Source organism: Dendrobates tinctorius, unplaced genomic scaffold (genome assembly GCF_039654945.1).
Source record: "Dendrobates tinctorius isolate UK_male_01 unplaced genomic scaffold, ASM3965494v1 ptg000070l, whole genome shotgun sequence".
Taxonomy (NCBI): Eukaryota; Metazoa; Chordata; class Amphibia; order Anura; family Dendrobatidae; genus Dendrobates; species Dendrobates tinctorius.
Window position 1 is genome coordinate 47,939,506 of NW_027361738.1, and position 24,758 is coordinate 47,964,263.

The following is a 24,758-nucleotide window of genomic DNA, read 5'->3' on the forward strand; positions in this document are numbered from 1 at the left end:
AAACGGCGTAGCGATAAAAAAAAGTAAAAATGCCAGAATTACGTTTTTTTGGTCGCCGAGACATTGCATTAAAATGCAATAACAGGCAATAAAAAGATTGTATCTGCACCAAAATGGTATCATTAAAAACGTCAGTTCAGCATGCAAAAACTAAGCCCTCACCCAAACCTAGATCACGATAATTGGAGATGCTACGGGCATTGGAAAATGGCGCAATTATTTTTTTTTTTAACAAAGTTTGGAATTTTTTTTCAACACTTAAATAAAAAAGAACCTAGACATGTTTGGTGTCTATGAACTCATAATGACCTGGAGAATCATAATGGCAGGTCAGTTTTATCATTTAGTGAACATAAAAATACTGTGGGATTTCACTTTTTTGCAATTTTACTGCACTTGGAATTTTTTCCCATTTTCCAGTATATGATATGTAAAAACCAATGGTGCTGTTCAAAAGTAAAACTCGTGCCACAAAAAACAAGCCCTCACATGGCGAAACTGACAGAAAAATATAAAAGTTATGACTCTGAGAAGAAGGGGAGCGAAAAAAGAAAATGCAAAAATGAAAATTCCTCTGGGGGTTAAGGGGCTAAAAGCTTTGTGCAAGTGTACATAGGGGGAATGATTGCGTTTGAAGGCAAAGGGCGGTCTCCAAATATTGATTTGATTTAAATTTCTCTTTTGCTCCTTCACTTTGCATTTAGTTAATTGATAAAAAAAATCAACTATTAAGACTTCTAATTTTGAAAGCATTTTCATTTGGCAGAATTTCTTCTACACATGTCTAAAACTTTTGCACCTTAAATGTAATGGATAGAGCTAGTACTGCTGGGGTGATCTCTTAAGGTGAGATCTTAGTGATTGCCCATGACCTAATAAATATGAGCCGAGTGCATGCATAGAAGAAATACATTGGACACAAAGTCAGAAGTGTCCTCCTCTCTCGGCCAAAGCTGGCACTGAACTGCCTTTATTAGTACAAACAAAAGATCAAGTAGCAGGCAGGAAGAGGGCGTCGCACAGCTTCTGAGCAGCCATCATGTCTGTCTGTGATAGGTCCATTCTAGGTCTGTTCCATATATGGTCTTCAGTGTATGCACTTCACATTCCAAGGATTCCAGGGTGTAGTTACAGGATGTAGACACCATCTTGCCACACCACATATATTACTAGTTTATGTAAGATTAGTAATTGATTTCATTAGCCATTCTCTCCTTCACAGTACCACCATATAAAGTGTGATTTCTATTGTTCTGATGCAGCAAATAGGATGGAAGATTTATTAATGAGTCTAAACGCTTCTGTCATTCTATTCCAAATGTCATGTAGAATTCAATCCAAGAGAAAATCCATTGTCAAGGCTGAAAAACTTTCTCAGGTGATAATGAGCTCAACAACAATACCCTAAAAAGTCGACTGCCTGCTGATTGCTGAATCACAAATCCAATAGCTTATTTATAATCAGAATCAATGTTAACTGGGAAATCTCCACCGTCAGAAGTGGGAGAGAATTTCCTCTCATTTGTTCAAACACTTGATATTACAGCACTGTTTACAGAGACAAAATCCCTTGTCCGGTTTTCAATATAGTTAAACCTTAAGTAAATATTTTTCCCCCATTTGTCAATCACAGAAATGCCATAGAAGAAATAGGTGAAATGCTCATAACCACCTTCGAGAAAAGGAGACAAATACGCCTCTTCAGTAAGAGCAAATCTCGCTATGGGGCACAAATACGTATTATTAGATTGCTGAATTAGATAGGTTTAGTACAAAACAGAAGCAGGAAAACAGCTTCTCCGACGGGGACGCAGGAGAATTATAATGACTGACACAAGGGACATATTATTGTACTTGATGTAGGAGTATAATGTTCTCCGCAGTGTAAACCCAATCTTTCCCAAAGTTAGAGTTATCCAACCTACAGCATGCTCCTATAAATACAATCAACATATGTGTAATGACCATCATTCATTCATATATCAATACTGTTGATTATTCTAAGCTTTGCAGGTATTTTAATTACCCTAAATTCATCTAAAATATAGAGAAAATTTGGAAAAAGCCTTCATTAAAAATGCTAAAGGGCCGATACCTCATTGCTTTTATGCCTTCTTTCTGGAAAAAAATGATTCTGAGGCTACACTCACAGAAACTGTGTGACATGTCCATATTTTCTTTCCGGACAGTACACTGACCCATGGACTTTCATTTATCCATACTAACATCAGTCCGTGGTTCCGTGTCTCTGGTCAGTGAGTTCGTCCTATTCTCATGCGATTTGTAGATCACACTATTAAAGTATTTGGGGATCAGTGTAAAATGGATGAAACGAGGAAGACAGACTTTGTACTTCACAGTGACAACTTTTCATTTTTATCTAATCCATTGTTAAGCAAAGGGATAAAAAAAAAGTTCAGACAGTCCACCTGCTAAAGTGGAAAAAAAACCTTAGAAAGCAATGTTCAGTTTCTCTCGGATGGTAAGGCCGGGGTCACACTAACCGCCGCAAAATACGGTCCGTAGTTTACAGGCGTAATACGGATGAATGACCCCTAAATAGTGCTCGGTATGTCATCCGTAAGCAATGTGTGGTTGCGTATTTTGCGCATGTCTGCATCCGTATGTAATCCGTATGGCGAGATTTTCTCACCGCCTTGCAAAATGGACATATAATGGAGCACTATGACAGGGTTTCTAACAGAAATGAAATAATAGATATAGACGCATAGAATGCATATATATATATACATATATATATATATATATATATATAGTCATGGCCAAAAGTATTGACACCCCTGCAATTCTGTCAGATAATACTTAGTTTCTTCCTGAAAATGATTGCAAACACAAATTCTTTGGTATTATTATCTTCATTTAATTTGTCTTAAATGAAAAAACACAAAAGAGAATTAAGCAAAAAGCAAAACATTGATCATTTCACACAAAACTCCAAAAATGGGCCAGACAAAAGTATTGGCACCCTCAGCCTAATACTTGGTTGCACAACCTTTAGCCAAAATAACTGCGACCAACCGCTTCCGGTAACCATCAATGAGTTTCTTACAATGCTCTGCTGGAATTTTAGACCATTCTTCTTTGGCAAACTGCTCCAGGTCCCTGATATTTGAAGGGTGCCTTCTCCAAACTGCCATTTTTAGATCTCTCCACAGGTGTTCTATGGGATTCAGGTCTGGACTCATTGCTGGCCACCTTAGAAGTCTCCAGTGCTTTCTCTCAAACCATTTTCTAGTGCTTTTTGAAGTGTGTTTTGGGTCATTGTCCTGCTAGAAAGCCCATGACCTCTGAGGGAGACCCAGCTTTCTCACACTGGGCCCTACATTAAGCTGCAAAATTTGTTGGTAGTCTTCAGACTTCATAATGCCCATGCACACGGTCAAGCAGTCCAGTGTCAGAGGCAGCAAAGCAACCCCAAAACATCAGGGAACCTCCGCCATGTTTGACTGTAGGGACCGTGTTCTTTTCTTTGAATGCCTCTTTTTTTCTCCTGTAAACTCTATGTTGATGCCTTTGCCCAAAAAGCTCTACTTTTGTCTCATCTGACCAGAGAACATTCTTCCAAAACGTTTTAGGCTTTTTCAGGTAAGTTTTGGCAAACTCCAGCCTGGCTTTTTTATGTCTCAGGGTAAGAAGTGTGGTCTTCCTGGGTCTCCTACCATACAGTCCCTTTTCATTCAGACACCGACGGATAGTACGGGTTGACACTGTTGTACCCTCGGACTGCAGGGCAGCTTGAACTTGTTCAGATGTTAGTCGAGGTTCTTTATCCAACATCCGCACAATCTTGCGTTGAAATCTCTTGTCAATTTTTCTTTTCCGTCCACATCTAGGGAGGTTAGGCACAGTGCCATGGGCTTTAAATTCTTGTTGACACTGCACACGGTAGACACAGGAACATTCTGGTCTTTGGAGATGGACTTGTAGCCTTGAGATTGCTCATGCTTCCTCACAATTTGGTTTCTCAAGTCCTCAGACAGTTCTTTGGTCTTCTTTCTTTTCTCCATGCTCAATGTGGTACACACAAGGACACAGGACAGAGGTTGAGTCAACTTTAATCCATGTCAACTGGCTGCAAGTGTGATTTAATTATTGCCAACACCTGTTAGGTGCCACAGGTAAGTTACAGGTGCTGTTAATTACACAAATTAGAGAAGTATCACATGATTTTTCGACCAGTGCCAATACTTTTGTCCACCCTCTTTTTTATGTTTGGTGTGGAATTATATCCAATTTGGCTTTAGGACAATTATTTTTGTGTTTTTTCATTTAAGACAAATTAAATGAAGATAATAATACCAAAGAATTTGTGTTTGCAATAATTTTCAGGAAGAAACTGAGTATTATCTGACAGAATTGCAGGGGTGTCAATACTTTTGGCCATTACTGTATATATACACACACAAGTCATTGAGACAAGCATATATATATATATATATATATATATTTATTTATTTATATTTCACAGAGTTCTTCATAGCAGAATAGCCGCTAATTAAATTGCCGGCTTCTATCAAATCCTTCCCCAACCCGACATGAAATGACACATGGTTTACATTCAGTAAAGCATTTCATTTCATGTTTTTTAATATGTCCCTGACTAATAATTAGATGAGGGTTTGTGTGCAAAATTTGGGAGTTGTAGTTGTTATTTTAAGGGGTTAATTCGTTGTTAAAAAATGTGTGGGCTTCCCATTGCCCTGTAGCGGTGGCGAATGGGTTAATCTAACAAAGGGTTAATGTCACCTTACAATCGAATGGTGACAGTAACCCTTTGTTAGATTAACCCACTCGCCACCACTATAGGGCAATGGGAAGCCCACACATTTTTTAACAACGAATTAACCCCTTAAAATAACAACTACAACTCCCAAATTTTGCACACAAACGCTCATCTAATTATTAGTCAGGGACATATTAAAAAACATGAAATGAAATGCTTTACTGAATGTAAACCATTTGTCATTTCATGTCGGGTTGGGGAATGATTTGATAGAAGCCGGCAATTTAATTAGCGGCTATTCTGCTATGAAGAACTCTGTGAAATATAAATATATATATATATGTGTGTCTCAATGACATGTATGTATAGATATATATATGTATTCTATGTGTATACATCTATTCTTTCGTTTCTTTATTAAACCTGTCAGTGTGAGTTTACTGTATAGCGCACTGAATTGCCGGCTTTTCCAAAAGACACCGGGTGCGTATTTCTCGCAAGTCACATGTGTGGTCCATGTGTAATGCGTATTTTTAGTGCACCCATAGACCTGCATTGGCGTATTACGGGCGTAGTACGCTGACAATCGCAGCATGCTGCGAGTGGCACGGACCGTAGAATACACCCGAGAAATATACGGCTGTTGGGAGCTACCCCATAGAGAATAATTTGTCTGTGTGTAATGCGTGCTTTTAACGCCTCTCACTAGAGTTGAGCGAAACGGGTTGAACAATTTCAAAAGTCGCCGACTTTTGGCAAAGTCGGGTTTCATGAAACGAAACCCGACCCTAGGATGAGGTCGGCCACGAGGTCGGCGACTTACGCGCCAAAGTCGCGTTTCAAAAGTTTGTTTAGCGCTCTTTTTCAGCCAATCAGGATCCACGGACACTGTGGGCAACGTGATGACATAGGCAGGGGTCGCCACCATCTTTCAGAAGGGCATGCAAGTGATTGGCTTGCTTTGGTGGGCGTCACAGGGGTTATAAAAGGGCGTGCACGCCGACCGCCATCTTACTTCTGCCGATCTTAGCATAGGGAGAGGTTGCTGATTCTGTAGGGAGAGCGTTAGGCAGGGAAGAAGAAAAAAAAACTGCTTCTGCTGCTAGCGATTTTGCCTGTGCAACACACCAGTCACTGTGTGTGCAGTGCAAGGGGAGGCTATATTGTGGTGGATCAGCGGTGTTGGTTGTTAGGCTGCCTTCTAAGGCTTCCTGACAGCTGCATTGCTGTTTACCCACTGCTCTGCAAACTGCTTTTTTAAAAGCAATCCCAATTTTTTTTTTGTCCTGCTAAGGTACTGAGCGTGCATTTATTCACACCATACAGCGGTGTACGCTCCTCACACAGTACCGTGTAACGGCTGTTATCACAGCCACAGTGAAGCTATCTGTGTGTCACTGTGGAAGGATAAGTGGAGGACTTGTTCCGTTCTTACAGACCTACACTCTAGGGAGATTCCTATTCTGCCCAATTCTACAATTCACTTTTTTCACACCTGTGCCATCGAGCCTGTGACATAGCACTCTGATATTCAGTGGGCCTCACACAATCCAAAAGTGTCCAGTTTCCACATGTGTCTGCAGATATTCAAAATCTCCCTTATCCTGTAGTCACTTTTTTCACACCTGCTGCATCGAGCCTGTGACATAGCGCTCTGATATTCATTGGGCCTCACACAATCCAAAAGTGTCCAGTGTCTGCAGAAATTCAAAATCTCCCTTATCCTGTAGTCACTTTTTTCACACCTGCTGCATCGAGCCTGTGACATAGCGCTCTGATATTCATTGGGCCTCACACAATCCAAAAGTGTCCAGTGTCCACAAGTGTCTGCAGAAATTCAAAATCTCCCTTATCCTGTAGTCACTTTTTTCACACCTGCTGCATCGAACCTGTGACATAGCGCTCTGATATTCATTGGGCCTCACACAATCCAAAAGTGTCCAGTGTCCACAAGTGTCTGCAGAAATTCAAAATCTCCCTTATCCTGTAGTCACTTTTTTCACACCTGTGCCATCGAGCCTGTGACATAGCGCTGTGATATTCAGTGGGCCTCACACAATCCAAGTGTCCAGTGTCCACAAGTGTCTGCAGAAATTCAAAATCTCCCTTATCCTGTAGTCACTTTTTTCACACCTGTGCCATCGAGCCTGTGACATAGCGCTGTGATATTCAGTGGGCCTCACACAATCCAAGTGTCCAGTGTCCACAAGTGTCTGCAGAAAATCTAAATCTCCCTTATCCTGTAGTCACTTTTTTCACACCTGTGCCATCGAGCCTGTGACATAGCGCTGTGATATTCAGTGGGCCTCACACAATCCAAGTGTCCAGTGTCCACAAGTGTCTGCAGAAATTCAAAATCTCCCAGAGATTCAAAATCTCCCTTATCCTGTAGTCACTTTTTTCACACCTGTGCCATCGAGCCTGTGACATAGCGCTCTGATATTCAGTGGGCCTCACACAATCCAAAAGTGTCCAGTGTCCACTAGTGTGTGCAGAAAATCTAAATCTCCCCTGTCCTATAGACACCTTGTACCTTGTTTTGCATTACTATATAGTTTGTTGGATTTTGTCTACATTTCTACCAAAAATGAGGAAGGCTGGTGGAAGAGGCCGTGGAATTGGGCGGGGTTTGGCAGCTGGTAATGATGGTGTTGGTGGTGGATCTGATGGTAGTGGCAAAAGCAAAATAGGACCGAATGCAGGAGATGTTGAGCCTGCGTCATCGTCTGGCTCCATAAGGCTTCGAAGGCTTAGTTTTCTAGGAGTTGGCAAACCGCTTTTAACGCCAGAGCATCAGGAAAAAGTTTTGTCTTACATTGCTGACTCAGCCTCCAGCTCTATCGCCTCCTCTTCTGAAGTTGTAAAAAGTAAAAGCACTGAGTCGTCATTGGAGGCTCATGTTCATGAACCACACCTTTCCTTGTGTCCTTCACCCCAACCAAGATTGAAGGATGACGCAGGCCATACTACTGATTACTCCATGGAGCTGTTTTCACATACCATGCCTGGATTATCAAGTGAAATGGTGAATTACCCAGGCCAAGATGAATCTGACATGGAGTGCACTGATGCACAGCCGCTGATAGATGATTCTGCTGGTACATTCACTCAGAGCACTACATTGTCCTCGCAGTGTACAGAGCCAGATTCTGACCCTGATGAGACTCAGGTGCCCCTTCCCGCACACTATACCACCATACACGGTGACACAGAGGAAGGTGCACATGACATTGAAGAGGAGGTGATGGATGACCCAGTTGTTGACCCAGATTGGCATCCATTGGGGGAAGAGGGTGCTGCTTCCAATAGCTCAGATGAGGAGCATCCACAGCAGACATCGACATCGCAACAGCTGTTATCTGGCAGGCCCGGAGCACTCCAAAGACAGGTTCCAAAAATCAAAAGAGTTGCTGGACAGCTTGTCCAGAGGGTCAAAACATCACAGCGTGCTAGGCCGCAAAATGTCTGCCAAAGTAGGAAGAGTGCAGTGTGGCACTTTTTTGAACAAAATCCTCATGATCAGGCCAAGGTTATCTGTAAGAAGTGCGCAAAGACCTTTAGCCGAGGGAAAAATCTGAAAAATTTGAATACCAGTTGCATGCTTAGACATTTAACCAGCATGCACTTGCAAGCGTGGACACAACACCAAACCTCAAGTGCCACATGTGCAACTGATCACAAAGAAGGTAGTCAGCAACGCTACATTGTTTCCCCCACTGTAAGCCCACCGGTTAGCACAGCAGCAAATTATTGAGGTGTCGTTGCAAGGCCACAGCAGTCAGGGAATCCCACTGTTATATCAACGAAATACTGAATCTAGGCCATCAGAAAGAACACCAACTCCATCAACATCATCAACCCTCTCTCAGTCCGCCCTGTCCACCGCTACTTCTACCATATGCAGCTCTCAAGTCCAGCTCACCCTCCCAGAAACTATGAGTAGGTCAAGAAAGTACTCAGTCTCTCATCCGCGTACACTGGGTTTGAACGCCCACATTGCCAAACTAATCTCGTTTGAGATGATGCCCTATCGGTTGGTGGAAAGCGCAGCTTTCCGCGAACTCATGGCCTATGCAGTACCACGCTATGACCTACCCAGTCGCCACTTCTTCTCTCGCAAAGCCATCCCAGCCCTCCACCATCATGTGAAAGACCGCATTGTCCATGCACTCAAGCAGTCAGTGAGTGGAAAGGTGCACCTCAAAACTGATGCATGGTCCATCACTGCGCACTGGGTTAATGTGTTGGATGCAGGGTCCACAGGGGACAGCGGTGGTGGGACAGTGCTGCCTAGCCCACGGTATAGGAAACAGTTGGCTGTAGGCGTTCCACCCTCCTCCTCCTCCTCCTCCAGAAGCGAAAGCTCGTCCACAGAGCGCAGTCGTACGAGCACTCCATCTGCAGCTGCCACTGTTGCACACGAGGTGTCCCCCTATCGAGCAGCTAGTGGAAAGCATCAGCAGGCTGTGTTGCAGATGATGTGTTTGGGCGACAGACACACCGCCGAGGTGCTGGCCGAGTACTTGAAGCGACAAACTGAGTCATGGCTGGGCAGTGTACATCTTGAGGCAGGCAAGGTAGTTAATGATAACGGCCGTAATTTTGTGGCAGCCATAGCCCTTTCAAAACTCAGCCACATACCTTGCTTGGCTCACACCTTGAACCTGGTGGTGCAGTGCTTCCTCAAAAATTATCCAGAGTTAACAGCCCTGCTCCATAAGGTGCGAAGACTGTGCGCGCACATCCGCCGGTCGCCTGTACACTCCGTTCGTATGCAGAAGCTGCAGCGATTGCTCCACCTTCCCAACCACCGCCTCATTATCGACATTGCAACAAGGTGGAACTCCACCCTGCACATGGTGGAGCGGCTGTGCAAGCAGAGGCAGGCCATAATGCATTTGTGGGAGGATACACGGCCAGGCACTTTGAGAGCAGACATGGAGTTGACAGGTGTGCAGTGGTCGAAGCTGAAAGACCTCTGTAAAGTCCTTCAGTGTTTTGCGGAATGCACACGGCTGGTAAGTGCAGATGACGCCATCCTAAGCATGAGCATCCCACTTATGCGTCTGCTCATGCAAACTTTGACGCACCTTAAGGAGCAGGCGTCTGCAGCCAATGTTGACGAGGAGGAAGAGGTGGAGGGAATCGATGATGACATTCAGCCATTGTCTGCTCAGGGACCTCTCCTGGACGAGTTGGAGGAAGAAGAGGAGGAGGAGGATGATGATGGGGATGATTACTTAGGGGAGGAGGATGCATCTCGTGGGGCAAGTGAAAATGTTGGCGTGGCAAGGTCTGGTACAGGGTTTGTGCGTGACTGGAGGGATGTGGATTTGCCAGAAAGTGCTCCTCCAACCAGCACTCGCAGTGCATCATTGACACCGGGAACATTGGCCCACATGTCAGATTATGCCTTGCGGATCCTAAAAAGTGACCCCCGCATTGCCAAAATGATGAACGATGACGACTACTGGTTGGCCAGCATCCTGGATCCACGCTATAAAGGCAAATTACAAAACATCATGCCACAGGAGAACCTTGACCTAATATTGGCTAATAAACAAGCAACTCTGGTAAATCGGTTGCTTGAGGCATTCCCAGCACACAGCAGCGGTGATGGTTCTCACACGAGCCGTACGGGCCGGGGGCAGCTTGGCAGAGGTGTTCATGGTGCACACAGCAGAAGTGGCGTTGGAGACAGGGGTTTCATGACAATGTTGTGGACTGATTTTTCAAGTACCGCTCACACAACTGGTAATACAGTATCGATGGAAAGTGACAGGAGACAGCAGTTGTCAACTATGGTTACAAACTACTTTTCCTCCCATATCGATGTTCTCCCACACAGGTCATTCCCCTTTGACTATTGGGCTGCTAAACTGGACACCTGGCCTGAATTGGCACAATATGCCTTACAGGAGCTCGCTTGCCCAGCTGCAAGTGTGCTATCGGAAAGAGTCTTCAGTGCAGCTGGATCAATCCTGACAGAAAAAAGGACCCGTCTGTCAACCCAAAATGTGGATGATCTAACCTTCATTAAAATGAACCATGCATGGGTTTCCAAGGATTTTGTCCCACCTTCCCCTGATGACACATAGGGTGACAGAAAAATGGCTTGCTTTGGTCCACCTCTTCCTGGGACTTGACCTATTTCGCCTTTTGCATAAGCTGAATGTCCAACATCAGCATATGCCACTTTCTAAAACTCCCTAACTGTGCTGCCTCCCCCCCCCACGGCCGGGGTCACTACCTAGCGCATGACACCGTGCGAGTGCCGTTGCCCTGGACAGGTGGGTAGGCCGACTCTTGGGTGCGGGCACTGGCACAGGGTCCCTCATAGTGCAATCAAGTGTCTCTGACGGTGGTGGTGCACACCCGCCGTCAGACACACCGCCGTACTATGAGGGGCCCAGTGCCAGTACCGACGCCCACGAGTGGGCCCCCCTTGCTTGGGCAGGGGCCCAGCATTTGCAATCTTTACCTCTCCCTGCTCCTCCGCTGTGTAGTCTGGGCCGTCAAATCCATACTGTGCCTGACACCTTCTGAGCCTGCCTCCTGATGTATAGACATATCTTTTGAATGTGTACGCTATCCATACATGTTATCCGGGGATACGGTACCCTTTCTCACCTTTGTGCAAACACTTGCAAGCCATACTGTGCCTGACACCGTCTGAGCCTGCCTCCTGATGTATAGACATATCTTTTGAATGTGTACGCTATCTATACATGTTATCCGGGGATACGGTACACTTTCTCACCTTTGTGCAATCACTTGCAAGCCATACTGGGCCTTACACCGTCTGAGCCTGCCTCCTGATGTATAGACATATCTTTTGAATGTGTACGCTATCCATACATGTTATCCGGGGATACGGTACCCTTTCTCACCTTTGTGCAATCACGTGCAATCCATACTGGGCCTAACACCGTCTGAGCCTGCCTCCTGATGTATAGACATATATTTTGAATGTGTACGCTATCCATACATGTTATCCGGGGATATGGTACCCTTTCTCACCTTTGTGCAATCACGTGCAATCCATACTGGGCCTAACACCGTCTGAGCCTGCCTCCTGATGTATAGACATATCTTTTGAATGTGTACGCTATCCACACATGTTATCTGGGGATACGGTACCCTTTCTCACCTTTGTGCAATCACGTGCAAGCCATACTAGGCCTAACACCGTCTGAGCCTGCCTCCTGATGTATAGACATATATTTTGAATGTGTACGCTATCCATACATGTTATCCGGGGATACGGTACCCTTTCTCACCTTTGTGCAATCACTTGCAAGCCATACTGTGCCTGACACAGTCTGAGCCTGCCTCCTGATGTATAGACATATCTTTTGAATGTGTACGCTATCCATACATGTTATCCGGGGATACGGTACCCTTTCTCACCTTTGTGCAATCACTTGAAAGCCATACTGTGCCTGACACTGTCTGAGCCTGCCTCCTGATGTATAGACATATCTTTTGAATGTGTACGCTATCCATACATGTTATCCGGGGATACGGTACCCTTTCTCACCTTTGTGCAATCACTTGCAAGCCATACTGGGCCTTACACCGTCTGAGCCTGCCTCCTGATGTATAGACATATCTTTTGAATCTGTACGCTATCCATACATGTTATCCGGGGATACGGTACCCTTTCTCACCTTTGTGCAATCACGTGCAATCCATACTGGGCCTAACACCGTCTGAGCCTGCCTCCTGATGTATAGACATATATTTTGAATGTGTACGCTATCCATACATGTTATCTGGGGATACGGTACCCTTTCTCACCTTTGTGCAATCACGTGCAATCCATACTGGGCCTAACACCATCTGAGCCTGCCTCCTGATGTATAGACATACACTCACTGGCCACTTTATTAGGTACACCTGTCCAACTGTGTGTTAAGACTTAATTTCTAATCAGCCAATCACATGGCGGCAACTCAGTGCATTTAGGCATGTAGACATGGTCAAGACAATCTCCTGCAGTTCAAACCGAGCATCAGTATAGGGAAGAAAGGTGATTTGAGTGCCTTTGAACGTGGCATGATTGTTGGTGCCAGAAGGGCTGGTCTGAGAATTTCAGAAACTGCTGATCTACTGGGATTTTCACGCACAACCATCTCTAGGGTTTACAGAGAATGGTCTGAAAAAGAAAAAAAATCCAGTGAGCGGCAGTTCTGTGGCCGGAAATGCCATGTTGATGCCAGAGGTCAGAGGAGAATGGGCAGACTGGTTCGAGCTGATAGAAAGGCAACAGTGACTCAAATTGCCACCCGTTACAACCAAGGTAGGCAGAAGAGCATCTCTGAACACACAGTGCGTCGAACTTTGAGGCAGATGGGCTACAGCAGCAGAAGACCACACTGGGTACCACTCCTCTCAGCTAAGAACAGGAAACTGAGGCTACAATTTGCACAAGCTCATTGAAATTGGACAGTAGAAGATTGGAAAACGTTGCCTGGTCTGATGAGTCTCGATTTCTGCTGCGACATTCGGATGGTAGGGTCAGAATTTGGCGTAAACAACATGAAAGCATGGATCCATCCTGCCTTGTATCAACGGTTCAGGCTGGTGGTGGTGGTGTCATGGTGTGGGGAATTTTTTCTGGGCACTCTTTGGGCCCCTTGGTACCAATTGAGCATCGTTGCAACGCCACAGCCTACCTGAGTATTGTTGCTGACCATGTCCATCCCTTTATGACCACAATGTACCCAACATCTGATGGCTACTTTCAGCAGGATAATGTGCCATGTCATAAAGCTCGAATCATCTCAGATTGGTTTCTTGAACATGACAATGAGTTTACTGTACTCAAATGGCCTCCTCAGTCACCAGATCTCAATCCAATAGAGCATCTTTGGGATGTGGTGGAACGGGAGATTCGCATCAGGGATGTGCAGCCGACAAATCTGCGCCAACTGTGTGATGCCATCATGTCAATATGGTCCAAAATCTCTGAGGAATGCTTCCAGCACCTTGTTGAATCTCTGCCACGAAGAATTGAGGCAGTTCTGAAGGCAAAAGGGGGTCCAACCCCTTACTAGCATGGTGTACCTAATAAAGTGGCCAGTGAGTGTATATTTTGAATGTGTACGCTATCCATACATGTTATCCTGGGATACGGTACCCTTTCTCACCTTTGTGCAATCACGTGCAATCCATACTGGGCCTAACACCATCTGAGCCTGCCTCCTGATGTATAGACATATATTTTGAATGTGTACGCTATCCATACATGTTATCCGGGGATACGGTACCCTTTCTCACCTTTGTGCAATCACTTGCAAGCCACACTGTGCCTGACACCGTCTGAGCCTGCCTCCTGATGTATAGACATATCTTTTGAATGTGTACGCTATCCATACATGTTATTCGGGGATACAGTACCCTTTCTCACCTTTGTGCAATCACTTGCAAGCCATACTGGGCCTAACACCGTCTGAGCCTGCCTCCTGATGTATAGACATATATTTTGAATGTGTACGCTATCCATACATGTTATCCGGGGATACGGTACCCTTTCTCACCTTTGTGCAATCACGTGCAAGCCATACTGGGCCTAACACCGTCTGAGCCTGCCTCCTGATGTATAGACATATATTTTGAATGTGTACGCTATCCATACATGTTATCTGGGGATACGGTACCCTTTCTCACCTTTGTGCAATCACGTGTAACCCATACTGGGCGTGAGAACGGCTGGCGAGCTGTTAAGCAAGCTACAGAACCTGTGGTTTGCACACGTAAGTTTTTCATTTTTTTCAGGAATGACGGTTAGGCCTAATTCCGGAACTGCGGTTGACCTGCACTTACTGGGAAATCATCGTTCGCGAGTAATAATTGTAATCAGTGATCCCCATCACTAACGTTGTTCAGCGGGTTATCTGCACCTGTAAGTGACAAACGCTGGCCTTTTCAGTGTAGCGCACATGCAGCCATGGACATGTAAGGGCATGACACACCAGTTATTGGCCAATCTCATGTGCCAGAGCCTCACGTGTCCCTCTAGTAAGCCAGACTCGGACCGCGGGGCATGACGGAGTCTCGTTCGTTAACGGAATTAAGCTTGCAATGTGTGCATCTGTTCTATAGCTGGCATGGTTGAGGTTGCCCGTGTTGAGTCAAATTACGCCGTAGGCTCCACTCCTGGTGGTGCCCTTCTGGACATTCCTTTAAGGTTCAGCTTTGCAACCATACTGCCCACGTAAAACAAACACTTTGCCTTCATGAACGCTGTTTGGAGGGTCATGACTCGTGGGAATAACGCCGCCCAATCAGTTAACCTGCTAGAGAGATCCTTCGTGGCTCCCAAGCATGACATCACACTCCCTAGGAGGAAGGTAATGCCACTCTGGCGACCGTACTCCTGGGGGCGACACAAGTGCACTGATGCCCAGCCACTGCTCGATGAATCTGCTGGTACATTGACCCAGACCACTACATTCCCCTCGCACGCTACTCGGCCTGAATCTGACCCTGATGAAACTCAGGTTACCCTTCCCATATACAGTTCCATCTTACACGGTGACAAAGAGGAAGCTGCAGATGAAAGTGCAGGTTCGGCCCACCTGCCATCAGACACACCACCGTACTATCAGGGGCCCTGTGCCAGTGCCGTCGCCAATGAGTGGGCCCCCCCTGCTTGCTCAGGATCACAGCACTTGCAAGGTTGAAATACTGTGCAGTGAGATGGAAGATGGGGACGACGAGGAGTCCAGACTAGTACAGGGATTCCCTAGCGAGGAGACTTATTTGATTGTTTTCAATGTTGGGACAGCAATTTTTGGGGAGCACTATACTCTGGAGAATGATAGATGGGGCCCACCATACACTGGAACATTCCAAAGGTGGACATCAGACACTGGAGCAGCATTTACAGGGCCCATTATACACTAGAGCATTAGAAATGGGGCCCATTATGTTTGGAGCATTATTTGGGCCCATAAGACAGTGGAGCTTCATCCATGGGGACCAACATATACTGTAGCATTATGTGGAGCTCATCATATACTGTTTCAAACATTATATGGGACCAATGATTCTGTATGGAGAAATAGATGGGCCTCGTCATGAGATGTAAAAAGTGAAGTATTTTTCATTGTACTATACCGCTATTTCTCTGCCGTATCGGAGCATGATGAGTTGTGGTATTATGTGTTAAAGGGGCGCTCTTTCGCCCAGGGAACATGAAAACCTGGAGCCAGCCCTACCCCCCCACAACTTTAGCCAAATAACCCCCATTTTTCAGTGCGTAACTTGTATTATGAAGTTAATTAAGGTTGACCAGCTTAAGTAAGAAGAATTGATGCTTTTGGCATTCAAATGGGCACTGTAGGTGTGTTTCCTATCCTCCTCTCACTGCCGACTTTTATTCCCCATTGACTTACATTGGGTTTCGTGTTTCGGGACGACCCCGACTTTTCCCTATAATCGGCCGATCTTGCTCGACCCGACTTTTGGAAAAGTCGGGTTTCACGAAACGAAACTCGACCATAAAAAACCAAAAGTCGCTCAACTCTACCTCTCACTCATCCGTATTCCTCGCCACTGTGACCCCGGCCTTACACTCACAAGGATGTGTCAATGTCGTCTAAGGCTAAGTTCACACGAGCGTATAAACAATCAACTGATTTACATCCAACTAAAACAGATAATTTTCATCCGTATGGCAGAATGCAAATGCTGAATTGGCCACTATGGCCGGTGTCTCACTTACGAGTGTGATGCGAGAAACTCGCGCATCAATACCCGGCACTGCCGCCGGCACTCGGGACCAGATTGTGCGGCTGCATGTATTTGTTTGCAGCTGCACACTCCAGTCCCGAGTGCCGGCGGCAGTACCAGGTATTGATGCGAGTTTCTCGCATTTCACTCGCAAGTGTCATCCAGGCCTACGGCTGGTAATATTATACGTGCACTAAGTTGGGTCTGTTTGTTGCACACTTGAGGAAGAGAAGGCACTAGGATGCACTATGGGAAGAAGGCTAGCTGCAATAATGTAGTGTGATACTGCGGTTAATATTCTGCTGTGGAAACACATTGGGTTCTGGCATTACATGGATGTTACTTTGACATGTACTAGCATGCCTAAATATTGTTATAGTCCAAGTTCCCCCTTAAAGAAGACCTGTCATCAGATATAAAGTGGCGTGGCGAGCTTTTACTCTTAGGGCTGTCTCACACTACCATATAACAAGGCCGAGTGCTAGCCAGTGTTTTACAGGATAGCACTCGGCCCAGTGTTATACTATCAGGCAGCGTAGCTTTGAGATTATTTTCGCATGCTGATTCGGTATGAGAAAACAATCGCAACATGCTGCAGGTGGCTCCAATATTCGGATCAGGTACACCCATACATATAGGGGCGTGTGAAAGATTGGATTGGACTCGGATGTCATCTGAATGCAGACCGATATACGCTCACAGAGACAATGGAGAAGGTGGAGAAATTATGTTTTCCATTCTCTCTGCTCCTCTGCTGCGATTCTCTCATGGGAGAGAATAGGATCACACTCAGATGACACTTGGATCAAACTCTGACAGCTTAGCATAATCGTCCCAGTTCTCTGAGTGAATGTATGCCAGTGTGAGTGTACCCTTAGTCTATTCCCGATGCCCCTCTAAGAATTCTTTTTTCAATTTTTAAATCCACCATATTATATGGTCAAAGAGTTAAGGTTCATTTAGATTGCAAGATTATCATGAACGAGTGTTTCTAGATATGATAGTTTCATGATAATTGTATACTCTAAAGAGGCGGCTGATCACCAGGCAAATGAGCAAACTGCTTGTTCATTGGGTGAAATGATCTTTTCGTTTCAACTTCGGATCATGGTTCTTGGAGCTGTGCTGCCGAGAACAATAGAGAAACCTATGGGCACAGAACGATGTATTACAGATAATCTGAAGTTGGTACAGCCTGTGTAAACAGACCACAAAATGTTGGTGGTTGTGTAACACAGTGCACGGTGCAGTGTAAATGGGCCCTCATGTGCTTTTTTAATTTAAAATGCTAATTTTTATGTTTTTCACCAAGGGGAGCATTGCTCACAGGTAAATAATGCAGAGCAATCTACATATAGAGTATCCTGTGAGCCACGCGCCCTTGGAAAAAACCATAAATATTGGGACAGGAATGATTGTATAATGTAACTTGAGGAACATGACTGGTGTCCAGATTTTCCAGGTTAAGCATCTTTGGGATGTGCTATAAAACATGTAAATTCCATGGCGGTCCCACTGCACAAGGATCTGTTGCTAACATCTTGAACTCGGGTACCACAGGACAGTTCTGTTACTCCAACATCACAGTCTGCGTTTCCTCCTCCACTAGATCACATGATGTCCAATATATCCAGCTTTACTCCACGTGACCATCAATCTATCCTACTCTACAGCATCAACGCCTTAGTCTGCGATGTATATCCTTTTCTACGGCTTAATGAATCCACCCTCCGGGTGAGCCATAACACACAGTATCATTTCAGACCAATAGGTTGTCCATGTAATGCACCACAGGACAGGTCCTCCAGAACGAGAGATATTCTGTAACTGCGCTGTGCTCTGATCAAACGATGAGTATCCGGATCATAGAACCCCCTTTTGTAGAAATTCAGCTAATATAAAATCACATAGCTATGTCAGGATATAGAACCAATGGATATCTATGTGCTTGACTACTGATCGTACACGAAGGTCATAGAGCACAATGGAGTGCTACTGAGGCGCTACATGGTTAGAGGTTAATTCTCTTTGTAGCCGCTCTCCGCTGTGCTCCTTTCTGCGAGTGACTACCCTTCTATAAATTTCTTAATTGAGGATTTCAAAATTGCTTCTCTAAACAGCCCAATATTACATGGGAAAGAGTATAAAAAAGGTCGGCAATGAGAAGACATGAAAGCAACATTACAAATAAAGCAATGATATCTTCCACTACACTCAAAATGATAAAAGTAGATCTCGCTATGTAACAATCATGAAAGAGGGGCAACAGATATTTGCAAGTCCTCTCAAATATGAGACACGTAAAATGTCTTTCTAACTAAAAATATTAAAGAATGAAGTGAAAAGTATTTTTCTATATAAACAGCTAGAAGCTAAAACAACCATAGAGCAGTTTGATATCATGTCCTGCCATGTGGGGTTGGATGGGCTACAGGCAATGTACTAAACTAATAGCATCCATCAGGCTTTAACCAGAGTGACATGGAGTTGGTGGAAATCACTGGGAGGAAGAAACCAGACAATGTTCCCCATGTGATCTTTATGGTACGATCAAAACTGTCTAAAGAAATCAGTAAGGGCTAAAAACATACAAGGCCTGGAAGGACTATGTCCTATTACTGTCAAGACTTTCTGCAAAGTCTTACATGGAACTTAATCCTTCTTCTGTAACTGACTAGTAAGATACTTATTGTTTGAAGGATAAGAACTCCACAGCAAAACTTAGTGAGGAAAATATGATTTTAAGGCTGGTTTCACATTTGCGTTTTTTTTTCGCGGTAATTTAGCGCTAAATAGCGCATGCGTTTTTTTTTCCTATACTTTGCATGGGATGCGCTTATGTGCGCTTACACATGCGTTTGTACGCGTTTTACCGCGCATGCGTTTTTTTGCGGTATGCGCTCGGGCGCACAAAATGCAACTTGTTGCATTTTTTGTGCGTCCGATTTGCCTCAAAAAAACGCATGCGCGCGCAATGCGTTTTTTTACAGCAAGACACCCATTATAAGTCTATGGTGAGCATATGTGCGCATTGGCATGCTTATGTATGCGTTTTTTTGCACATGCGTTTTTTTTTTTACCATTAGTTTAGACAATGGAATTTAGGGGTTTGGGTAAAGTTAGGGTTAGTTAAGGGGGTTTAGGGTTAGGGTTAGGGTCAGGGTTAGGGTTAGGGTTAAGTATGGTTTGGTTAAGGGTTAGGGTCAGGGTTAGGGTTAGGGTTAGGGTTAGGGTCAGGGTTAGGGTTAAGTATGGTTTGGTTAAGGGTTAGGGTCAGGGTTAGGGTTAGGGTCAGGGTTAGGGTCAGGGTTAGGGTTAAGTATGGTTTGGTTAAGGGTTAGGGTCAGGGTTAGGGTTAGGGTTAGGGTCAGGGTTAGGGTCAGGATTAGGGTTAAGTATGGTTTGGTTAAGGGTTAGGGTCAGGGTTAGGGTCAGGGTTAGGGTTAAGTATGGTTTGGTTAAGGGTTAGGGTCAGGGTTAGGGTTAGGGTTAGGGTCAGGGTTAGGGTTAGGGTTAGGGTTAAGGTTAAGTATGGTTTGGTTAAGGGTTAGGATCAGGGTTAGGGTTAGGGTTAGGGTTAAGTATGGTTTGGTTAAGGGTTAGGGTCTGGGTTAGGGTTAGGGTTAGGGTTAGGGTCAGGGTTAGGGTCAGGGTTAGGGTTAAGTATGGTTTGGTTAAGGGTTAGGGTCAGGGTTAGGGTTAGGGTTAGGGTCAGGGTTAGGGTTAAGTATGGTTTGGTTAAGGGTTAGGGTTAGGGTTAGGGTTAGGGTCAGGGTCAGGGTTAAGTATGGTTTGGTTAAGGGTTAGGGTCAGGGTTAGGGTCAGGGTTAGGGTTAAGTATGGTTTGGTTAAGGGTTAGGGTCAGGGTTAGGGTTAGGGTCAGGGTTAGGGTTAAGGTTAAGTATGGTTTGGTTAAGGGTTAGGGTCAGGGTTAGGGTCAGGGTTAGGGTTAGGGTCAGGGTTAGGGTTAGGGTTAGGGTCAGGGTTAGGGTTAGGGTTAGGGTCAGGGTTAGGGTCAGGGTTAGGGTTAAGTATGGTTTGGTTAAGGGTTAGGGTCAGGGTTAGGGTTAAGTATGGTTTGGTTAAGGGTTAGGGTTAGGGTTAGGGTCAGGGTTAGGGTTAGGGTTAGGGTTAGGGTCAGGGTTAGGGTTAGTAAAGTCATGGTTTGGGTTAGTGTGAGGGGCCACCTAATGTTGGAAAAAAACGCAAACGCGGTAAAAACGCACTAAAAACGCATACAAACGCATAAAAACGCTGCGTTTTTTTCATGCATGCTCATAAAAATGCTTGAAAAAAACGCAGCAGTTGTATGCTTTTGTATGCGTTTTTCAATGCGTTTTTTTGCGGGAAAAACGCGCTGCAAAAAAAAGCAAGTGTGAAACAGGCCTAAGGGCCCAATTCATCAATGCTCTCACGCCAGAATTCAGGTATATAAGCTTTGAAAAGTGTTAAAAAATTAAGCAAAATTTGGAGTTATGCTAAAATGTTGTGACTCTTGGCGTTTTAATGCCAGTTTATCTCAAGTCCGCTGAAGTGGGTGGAGCTGGTGTGGGATGGAGGCGCAGTGGGTGCATTGACACCACAGTTCTTCTAATTCATGATGAACTGTGGCATTCTCTATGCCAGATTTCTTACTCCAGTCCTACACTGGAGAGAGATTTCTGGCATAGCGTTCCACTTGTAAGGTGCTCCAGATACAGGATTCAACCCAGTCAAAATAATCTTCTGCTAGTTCATAGATATATGCAAGAAGATGCCGTTAATGGCGAATTGTGAACACACTCTCTTCCAAAATAGCAGCCAATGTCCCAAGGTTCCTATTGCTGAAAATGGCACTTACTAATATATATAGATAGATATGGATATATACAGTATATACTGTATATTACAGGTCCTCCTGCCCTTGCTAGTACAGTTGTCCCCACAGACTGCACAGTTCTCCTGTTCTCATAATGGCTGCTGATGGAGGAGCATGTGACCAGACCCGCCCATCGGCCTCCTCCAATTGAAAAGCTGCACATGGTAATTCTGACTTTTAATTGGAGGAGGCTGATGGACAGGTCTGGTCATATGCTCCTCCATCAGTAGCAATTTTAAGGACAGGAGGGCTGTGCAGTCTGTGAGGATGGAGGCAAAAACAAGAGGAGGAGAACCTGTTACATTTACATATTAGTATCATACCCACAACACATTTGTTAAAATAAAGATAGAGAAGACAACCCTTTTAGGCTAAATTTCCAGAATCAACCCATAGACAGGTGTGGAGCTGTTTGAGGATGAAATCGGCCTATAATTGGATATCCATTTTGAAGTCGACCCTAAGGATTGTTAATAATTGCTCCCAGTAAACACTAAACCAACCCAATGATTATGAGCTATGGCAGATAGATATAAAATCATAGAATTATTTTTTTAGCACCAAATACCACATAATATTGGTAATAAAAGTTGGATACTGATTTCAAATGAAAAATTTAAATAAATGTACCTACCATACTGATGATTGGTAAGGAATTAAGTAAATAAGCAGGCCTTAAAATATAATTAAAGCATAAATATGGGCAGTAAGAAAAGCCCAAACACCCAGAGTTTATTAAACCATAATAAATCTTTACTGATAAATAAATAATACATAAAAATTAAGACATATAGCTGCTAAATAGATGCAGGGATATATAGTCTATAATTTATACCAGCCAAAAATATAGGACATAGTAGTACAATTGGCACCAAATACAGCTGTAGCGTGACTAACTACAATACCAGTTAGTGAAATCTAACATACCAATAAGGTTATGTATAGAGTAAGGAAAATACCTATGTTAGGCGTCAGGTTCCTGCCACTGCACAGCAGGAATCCAGAGCCTTGCAGTCGGCGGTCTCCCATTCTTCTTCGACCACAGAGGAGCCTGCTCAGCAGTCACGTCGTTCCCCATGCTCTGCTCAGACCAGCTCTGTGGGTCTGGCTGTTGCTGCCACCTCTGGGCAAGCAATAGCAACGCAGGCTGCTCAGCAGCAAGCCACTCCTGAGGCTAAGTCCTTCCGTAGCTCCACTGAGCATGCTCACGGGACGATCTCCCACTGGAGATCGGGCGTCACATGCACAGGTCCTTCTCCAGATCTGATTGCTCCATCACAGGGATCTGGAAGCTCCCGGAAGGTCTCGGCTATAAAAGGTTCGCATGACCGCTCGGCCATGCACTAGTATAGACTCTAGTTGCTACATGGGTGAATGATGACGAATGCATGGAACTGCGAATGACTCATTAAGATTCCCCTCACTCTGATATTACGTGTGTGGACAGGGAACTAGAGATAGAGTCAGCGCCAGTCAGTGGCAAGCTACAGGCCATGATGCATATCATTCCACTGTACTAGCGTCCGATAGTGTGGTCCATTACAGGGCATTATCGTACTACGGCAGTGTCTGTCGCCTCACTGCAGTCTGCAGCAGTTATTGGCATTCGCGGCTGCGACGCCGCATGCATGGTAGGTCTAGAGGGACGCTGACCCTGTGTCTTGGGCCAGAGTCCTGTGACTGTATACCGAGCGTGCATCTTGCTGAGCTCTGTGAGCTTGAACAGGCTTAGTGCTTCGGCGACTCTGTGATGTAACAGAGCCCGCCCAGCGCACACCGGGTGACGGTCAACCCGCGTGTGTTATACCGCCATATTGTGCGTCCGCCATTGCTTAGCAGCAGCGTAACATCTCTGCACGGTGGACCCCAGGCAGAGAACGCACCTACTGTTATTTTATAATTTGGTGCATTCATCCAGCCCTAACCACCTATATATGTAAATACTAGTTTATATTAACATGATGGCTAATCACATTAAAGTCTAAAGTGACAGGTGGCCCTAATAAACAAAAGGGTGAAACGTGCATCGGGGCGATGGGAAAGTCATTTAAACCACCAAACAAGTTGATGTAAGTGCTTTATCTACTCCACATTTAACCTTATATGTATACTGGATTGATACCTGTCACTTTACACTTTAATGTGATTAGTAATCATGTTTATATAAACTAGTAATAGCGCATACAGGTATTTTACTTACTCTATACGTAACCTTATAGGTATGTTAGCTTGCACTTGTAACTTCATGCCTAAGGTGGCTTTCCAGTCATGTGTGTATATAACATGTGGACCTAGTCTGTATAAATACTTAATTATCTAAACAGTATTGCATTTTTGGCTGGTATAACTTATAGATTATGTATCCCAGCGTCTATTTAGCAGCGCTATGTTTTAATTCCTATTATGTTTTATTTATTTATCAATAAAATTTAATTATGGCTTAATATACTCTGGTTCTTTGGGCTTTTCTTAATGCTGGTATTTGTTTTAATGTTGAATATTGAGTTAGGACCTCGGAATCAGTTTACCGTATATACTTGAGAATAAGGCTGTGCTCACACGTAGCGTTTTTTTCGCGGTTTTACCAAATAAACCACGTCAAAAACGCTTAAAAGAAGCTTACCATTCATTTACATGAATTCCGCAATTTTTGTGCAGAGCAGTAGCGGCAGAGCAGCTGGTCACAGGAGGCCCTGTTCGCTGCAGCTAACTCCTGTGCCCGCTGCTAATGAGAAATGAATATGCCCTGCTTTGTCAATGAATATTCATTTCTCTTATAGCGTGCAGTGTTAGCAAAAGCGGCCGGGCTATCACAGATGCACGCTACTTAAGAGTTATGAATATTCACTTTTCTCTACTTCCATAGGCATGGAGAGAGGTGAATATTCATTTCCTTAATGAGCGGGAACATGTGATCACTTAGCCATAGCAGCTGCTGGCACCGGAACAAGAAGCTGCGAGAGCGCTCAGGGACGCCAAGTTGGATTTTTTAAAAATGTTTTAATTTTTTTAATGCTTTTTTCATGTGGACCATGCATACCAGGATAGGGATGAGGAACCATGCATACCAGGATAGGGATGAAGGGGCCATGCAAACAAGGATTGGGATGAGGAACCATGCATACCAGGATAGGGATGAAGGGGCCATGCAAACAAGGATAGGGATGAAGGGGCCATGCAAACAAGGATTGGGATGAGGAACAATGCATACAAGGATAAGGATGAGGAACAGAATAGGGGCTGAGATGACCATGCATAACAGCATGGGGATGAGGTGGCCATGCATTTAAAGATGGGGATGAGGGGGCCTTGCATACATGGATAGGAATGAGGAACCATGCATACCAGGATATAGATGAGGGGACAATGCATACCCGGCTTATACTCAAGTCAATAAGTTTCTCCAGTTTTTTGTGG

General features: G+C 44.6%; 1 protein-coding gene across 1 annotated transcript in view; it reads right to left on the bottom strand.

The window, feature by feature from the left end:
- The window catches only part of ADARB2 (adenosine deaminase RNA specific B2 (inactive)), a 945,686-nt gene that overhangs the window by 84,901 nt on the left and 836,027 nt on the right, over positions 1–24,758 (bottom strand). The gene's annotated exons all lie outside the window — the stretch shown is intronic.